Source organism: Leptonychotes weddellii, chromosome 9, assembly GCF_054177405.1.
Source record: "Leptonychotes weddellii isolate Sample4059 chromosome 9, ASM5417740v2, whole genome shotgun sequence".
Classification (NCBI taxonomy): Eukaryota; Metazoa; Chordata; class Mammalia; order Carnivora; family Phocidae; genus Leptonychotes; species Leptonychotes weddellii.
Genome location: NC_138377.1, coordinates 14062136 through 14069420, shown reverse-complemented (window position 1 = coordinate 14069420; position 7285 = coordinate 14062136).

Below are 7285 nucleotides of genomic sequence, written 5' to 3'. Positions count from 1 at the left end.
CATGGGTCTCTTGATCTCGGGGTTGCAAGTTCAAGCCCCAAGTTGAGTGTAGAGATTCCTTAAAAATAAAAATCTTTCAAAATTATTTAAAAAATAAATATAGATATTTTCCATAAATAGAGCTAAATTTGAAACCCAACGTTTTGACAAAATTATATTTGAAGTCATCACAGGTGGGTTTGTCCAGCAGCAGATGAAGGCTAGGATAAAAGAAGTTTTCACTGGAATCAACACCTGTAGAGAAGAGGTTGAGGGAACAGGATTGAGCTTACAAAGTAGCTGAACAGTGATGCAGGCCCAACATTGCCTAGGTCAACCCAAGTGGGAATTCTGCAGCAAGATGTGTTCATCAAAGTTGTTGAGCATCACTCCAAAATGATGGGATGACCACACTACCCACCACTAGACAAGCCCTCCCTATGTGGTTCTGGATCTCTGTGTCCACCTCAAAAGCACTTACAAAACAAGCGCATTTTTTTTAAAGATTTTATTTATTTATTTGAGAGAGAGAGAATGAGAGAGAGCAAGCACATGAGAGGGGGAAGGGTCAGAGGGAGAAGCAGACTCCCTGCCGAGCAGGGAGCCCGATGCGGGACTCGATCCAGGGACTCCAGGATCATGACCTGAGCCGAAGGCCGTCGCTTAACCAACTGAGCCACCCAGGTGCCCACAAAATAAGCGCATTTTATAAAATAGAAAAAAATGTGTTAGCAAAGATGTAAAGATATGAATACTAAAATTTTGTTTTCCAATTCATTAGTATGTTAAGTTAAACAAGGTGTCTCTAGGTAAAAACTTCACAGATAAAATAGTTATTTGTAAATCTTAGGAAAGTCTTTTGATATAAAGTAATAAATTATTTTTGCTTTCAATGGGCATTATCTTTTCCTTCCTTGAACTTATGAATGGCACAAGATTACTCAGTGATTTTATCAATAAAATATAAAATAGATTTTTAAAAATGATATGGAGTTTTATGTCATTTCAGTAATCAAGCATATGTATTAATGAATATAGAAAAGAAATTATTTTAAATAGTCATTTGTTTATTAATAGCTGCATGTCCAACAGGTTTTTGTTTTTTGTTTTTTGTTTTTACTATTTAATGTTTAAAACTTATTTATGACATTTACTATATTTATGGTGTTTGGAGCAAGTGCTTATTAACAATAATTGTAACAATACCTAAGACAGAATACATTTCTAATATTTAGAACCTATGGTCAGAGGAATTTCTTAAAAGTACCTTCTAAAATATTAGATATTAGATATACATATTTAATGGCTTAAGTAAACTTTTCAGCATAAAAATACATTGAGGGTAAAATTTCAGTGGAGATGGTAATGGAAATATGAACTGAAAATAGTTTAGATATAAAATTAAATGTTAAAATAAAGCTTGTTCATCTATTTTTCATATATCACTGTGGGTTTATAGTAATTATGATTAGGTTCCATTGACTATATTTTAAGAAATAATATAACAATTTTATTTGAAAAGATTAATGCTTATTTTATAATAGAAACATATAGTTCCTCAATATTTAATAATGAAAAATTGTAGAGGTCAATTTACAAATATGAGAGGAGGTACGCAATTTTCAAATTGCTTTCAAAGGGTATCAGGAAAATCACCAACTAGACAGAGCACTGGGAACAGGCGAGGTGGATTCTTCACTACTTACCATCTGCCTCCTTAGCCCTTCTCTAGACAAGTGGACTTCATGATGATGATGTCTGACCATGCTCATCATTTCCCAGGTCAGGAGAGGGCCCACAATGGCCAGAAAGATAATGAGACACCTCCCCTCCCCAGTACTTTAGACTTTTTTCCTAAACACCGACCCCCAGAGTCATAGCACGGTAGGGTACAAGCCTATTTCAGCAATTTTTCAAGTTTCATTTAATTCACAGTAAAGAAAAAAAAAATCATCTTCTACTAAGTGCTTTCACTGATCTTCTTAACTTTGAATGAAATCTGAAAAAGGCAGAATAATGGCTTTCAAATATTTCTATAACCCAATCCTTAGAATCTGCAACTGCATTGCATGACAAAAGGATTTTGCTGATGTGATTAGGATTGTGTATTTTAAAATAGGAAGATCATCCTGGATTATCCAAGATAACCCAGTCTGATCACAGGAGCCCTTAGAAGCCTAGAACTTTCTCCAGCTGGAAGCAGAAAAAGATGTAGCAGAAGAGAAAGTCGGAGAGATTTTAAGTGTGCATCTGAGATATGGGTCTACATGGAGGAACAAGAGAGGCCTCCTGTAGGAGCTGAGGGCTTTGCCAGCTGGACAGCCAGCAAGGAAAATGGGACCTCAGTCCATTCACAGAAAGGAACTGAATTTTGCCATCAACCAGAACGAGCTTGGAGGCAGATTTTTCCCCAGAACCTCCCGTAAGTGCACAGCCAGTGGACACTTTGAGATTGTTCTTGGGAGACCTGGGGCAGAGGATCCAGTGGAGACTGGCTGTGCCCAGATTTCTGACACACAGATACTGTGAGATAGTAAACAGGTCCTGTTTTAAGCTATTAAATCAGGGCTGATTTATTCCATGGCAATAGAAAACGAATGCAAAATTCAATTTTCTGCAGAACCTTGCATTACACGGGCCCTTACCTTTCACCTTCGGCCACTGCCCCCTTGTAGTTTTGGGTTCTCTTGCTTCCTCATTCTGAAAACTGCCTTCTGACAGTTCACAGAAGTCTCTGGATCCACCCCTCCCCCAACAAGGGTGCTTAAATTTCCTATTCCTGCCAGCTCTCTCTTCCCATTTCCTCTTTCCCACTGTTGCCATCACACTTCTGCATGACCCACTTCTGTTCATCCTAAATACCCCCTTCCTCCCTGCTCAGGAGGGCATCTCCTTATGCCCCATCCAAAGTCTAAAGTAGGACATCTCTTCACTAGATTTCTTCACCCTCTGAGAGAAGGGGTTATGTCTAGTTTGTCACAAGTGCTTATCAGACTAATTGGTATGTCATCAGTGATCAATAAATATTTGCTCAACAAACAAATGAATAAAAGAGTAAATTATACTATCGGTGAGACTTACAACAGCTTTAGCCTTTTGGGAGCTTTATGAAGAGTAAGGAGCAAAGAGCATGGCCACTCAAGGTCCCAGATCTCAGGAGCACTCCCTCTCTGAGGACTCTGCCTATCCTGCTCTCTCCATGTGTTAAACATTCATCAACTGGGCAAAGCCTCTCCTACATCACCTACTTTATCTTCCCAAAGTCCCTCCATTAAACTCTCTTGGAATCATGTAATGCAAAAATGTCTTTTTGTCATTTACCATTGCAAATGAAAATTAACATTTGTATAGTACTGTGTAATTTACAAAGCATTTTAAGAGAATGCTCTTAAACATTTGACAACCTGAGGTGCCTGAGTAGCTCAGTTGGTTAAGCGTCTGCCTTTGGCTCAGGTAGTGATCCCAGGGTCCAGGGATCGAGCCCTGCATCAGGCTCCCTGCTCAGAGGGAAGTCTGCTTCTCCCTCTGCTCCTCCCCCTGCTCCTGCTCTCTCTCTCTCTCTTTCTCTCTCTATCAAATAAATAAAATTTTTAAAAAATTGGACAACCTATCACAGAATGGAATAGGGCAAATCTACAAACATCCCTTGACTTTCTGATGTCTGTATTCCTTGTATTCAACACAATGCCAACCACACCCCAGAGTTTTATTTACCAACTACATCCAGTGGACTCACACGTGTTTATTATCTCCAATCTAGACCTTCCTCCAAGGCCTATATCAGAGTCCTGGATGGTTACCAACACAAATTCAACTTCCGCTCTGTTTAACTGTTGCCTCTCCAGTTTTCCTTAATTGAAGAATGGTGAGAACAGGACACATGACTTCTCAACACATCAGTCCCATAGGAAGGGTGGAGCCAGACATTTTCTAAGGGTGATATTTCTTTTAAAGGTTTGTAGAACTGAAATACAAGCAAGTGCAATGGGCTGATGTACTTGTAGAGACTCTAGATATGCACAGCTCTTCCATCAGTCTCCATCATATTTTGCCCTGATCCATTCTTCCAGGATGCTAGTGTCTAAAATTAACCACCTCACATCTATTCCCTTGGCTTAGGATTTGTCACCTGTTAAAGAATAAATAATTCAGGAAAAGGTAACTTAGTTTCTGTTAATTGATTCCTTAGAATCCATTTGTTATCAATTTATTCTTTAGATTGAAATCACCTTGATTACAATCTAGATCTTCCATTTTGCTATTTGATCAGGGTCACATCCTGTAGTCATGCTAAGTCTTAGTTTTCTCAGTTGGAAAATGGAGGTAATTTTAGAACCTACATTTTAGATTGTGGAGAGCCTTACATGAGAAAATACATTTTAAAGCATTAAACAGAGGGCCCAGTATATCATATATGTTCAGTGAACTCCACATTGTGCAACACCTTTGTTTATTTTATTCACTGTTGTTTCTAAGAAAACAGCACAGTGCTCAGCACATAGAATGCACTCAGAATAATACAAGAATGGGTAAATGAATCATAGGATTATGTCACTTTTAGGCATGGTTTTGCAAAGAAAAGAAAAACAATAAAACAGCAAACATAATTGTAACTGGACAGTTTACAGAAGGAGCAAAGCACAGAACCAAAAGGAAGAGCTACACACAACTGCGTAAATATCACCTATTTCCTGAAGCTTCCAAAGACTGCCTCCAGAAATGTAATCAGAAATGCAGCCTCCTATGTGTACTCTGAGAGGGATCTGTGCCTGTCATTTTCTTCTGTGCTGGATTCTTTCTTGCTATTTATTTGTTTTGACATAAACAGGAGCAATCTTGCAAGATAAATATTGTGCCACACAGGCAGAAGGCTGTCAAAAAAAATAAATAAATAAAAAGCCACTCTGAAAAATCCAGAGCCATGGATTCAGTGGCTCTGTGGAACAGGCAGCTTGAGCAACACGCTCCTCTCATCACTCTCTGCATGTCTTTCTAATTTAGTCAAGTTGTTTACCTTGGAAAGGAAGATCATATTGTGTTCTATAGGGAATGACTCATATTCTGAGAAAACAGTGACACCACGTTGTGATCTGCTAGCCACATTGTCTCAGACAGGGGTTACAGGTCTATATTAGGGCACTGACTTCATATATTGGGAAATAGAAATGACAAATGTGGTTTTTCACTACCATGGCTTGAAGGCACAACACAATGGAGATTTTTCGTGCAGCACATTGGAGTCAACAAGGTTCCATGCTCCCTGCCCCTCCATATGGGAAATAGGAAAAAAAAAATGAGGGATCAGAGGAAGGTACATCTAAAAATACAAAGCCACTGTTAAACAGATTTAAAGCTCTAGAAAGATCACCATGTAAAAATGGTTTCTCAGAGTGTGGTATAATGCCATTGGCATTAGAATCACTCATTTGTTAAAACTCAGGTTCCTGGGTCCCATCCCAGAAATATTGTATCTGTATCCACTGGGATTGAACCTGGGAATCTATACTCTAACAATCTCCCCAAGGGATTCTTTTGTACTCTAAAATTAAACAACCACTGATATAAAATACCTCTAACTTAAGAACATGGAGATATTGGGGGAAAAACCCGCACTATTTCATACTTATCCACAATGACTAATTACAATTACTAATTACTAATGAGATGTGTCTACCTATTGGTCACTGCACAATTTTCCAACCTTGGAATCAGACTGGAAACCACCACCACCCTCATTTCCTGTTACACATTCATTTACACAGGGTACTCGCTTTTTAATCACAGCAACCACCAAGGACTTAACTTCTCAAAGAAATTATGTCATTGAAAGGAATGTAGTACAGCTAATGTTGAAACCGTGAACCACCTTGAAGTAGTATTGTGTAACAAATTACAAGTATTATGATTTCCCTCAAATATTTAAACTATCCCAGCAACACTACTATGAGTTCACTGGAAAAACCTAGGTTCTTTTTCTCACAATAAGAAGAGAAAGGGACACCAGAGATAACCATCTCTCCACATGCACAGAGAATAGCCCAGTAGAGGACACAGTGAGAAGAGGGCCACCTGCGAACCAGGAAGAGAGGTCACACCAGAAACCAACCCTGATGTTAACTTGCTCTTGGATTTTCAGCCTATAGAACCATGAGAAAATAAATTCTTTAAGCCATCCAATCTTTGGTATTCTGTTTGGCAGCCCAAGCTTCTAATACACCTTGAATATCCAAGGCAGAAAATGTTGCCACTATGAAATTAGAGAAGGAGAAGTATGAACAGAACCCAGCATGAACTCTTGATATTATGAGCCCTTTGCTAAAGCTTAATGAAAATTACCATTGCTCTGACAGAACTACCAGGAGCTCAGACTACCTAGAAAAGAACAACATATGGACTTCCTTACTAGGTAAGACTCCCGACTAGCTGAAGTGCTCATAAAAAACAAGAGAAAAAAAAAATAATGATTTGGGCGCCTGGGTGGCTCAGTTGGTTGGGCGACTGCCTTCGGCTCAGGTCATGATCCTGGAGTCCCTGGATTGAGTCCCGCATCGGGCTCCCTGCTCGGCGGGGAGTCTGCTTCTCCCTCTGACCCTCCTCCCTCTCATGCTCTCTGTCTCTCATTCTCTGTCTCAAATAAGTGACTAAAATCTTTAAAAAATAAAAAAATAAAAAAATAATGATTTGATGATGAAGGAAGTCATTGATAGGCTGCAGGAAGAAGAACTGTAACCTGTTATGTCTTTGTTTGTTATACTACTTGATCAGGTAAGCCTTCTCAAAAAGTCACCTTATCTTAGCATGGTCTAAGTGCAGTGATATTCTTTTTTTTCAATTTTATTTTATTATGTTATGTTAGTCACCATACATTACATGTTTAGTTTTTGATGCAGTGTTCCATGATTCATTGTTTGCATATAACACCCAGTGCCCCATTCAATACGTGCCCTCCTTAATATCCATCACCGGGCTAAGCCATCCCCCCACCCCCCTCATCTCCAAACCCCTCAGTTTGTTTCTCAGAGTCCATAGTCTCTCATGGTTCGTCTCCCCCTCCAATTTCCCCCCCTTCATTTTTCCTTCCTACTATCTTCTTTTTTTTTTTTTTAAACATATAATGTATTATTTGTTTCAAAGGTACAGGTCTGTGATTCATCAGTCTTACACAATTCACAGCGTTCACCATAGCACATACCTTCCCCCATGTCCATCACCCAGCCACCCCATCCCTCCCACCCCCCACCACTCCAGCAACCCTCAGTTTGTTTCCTGAGATTAAGAATTCCTCATATCAGTGAGATCATATGAT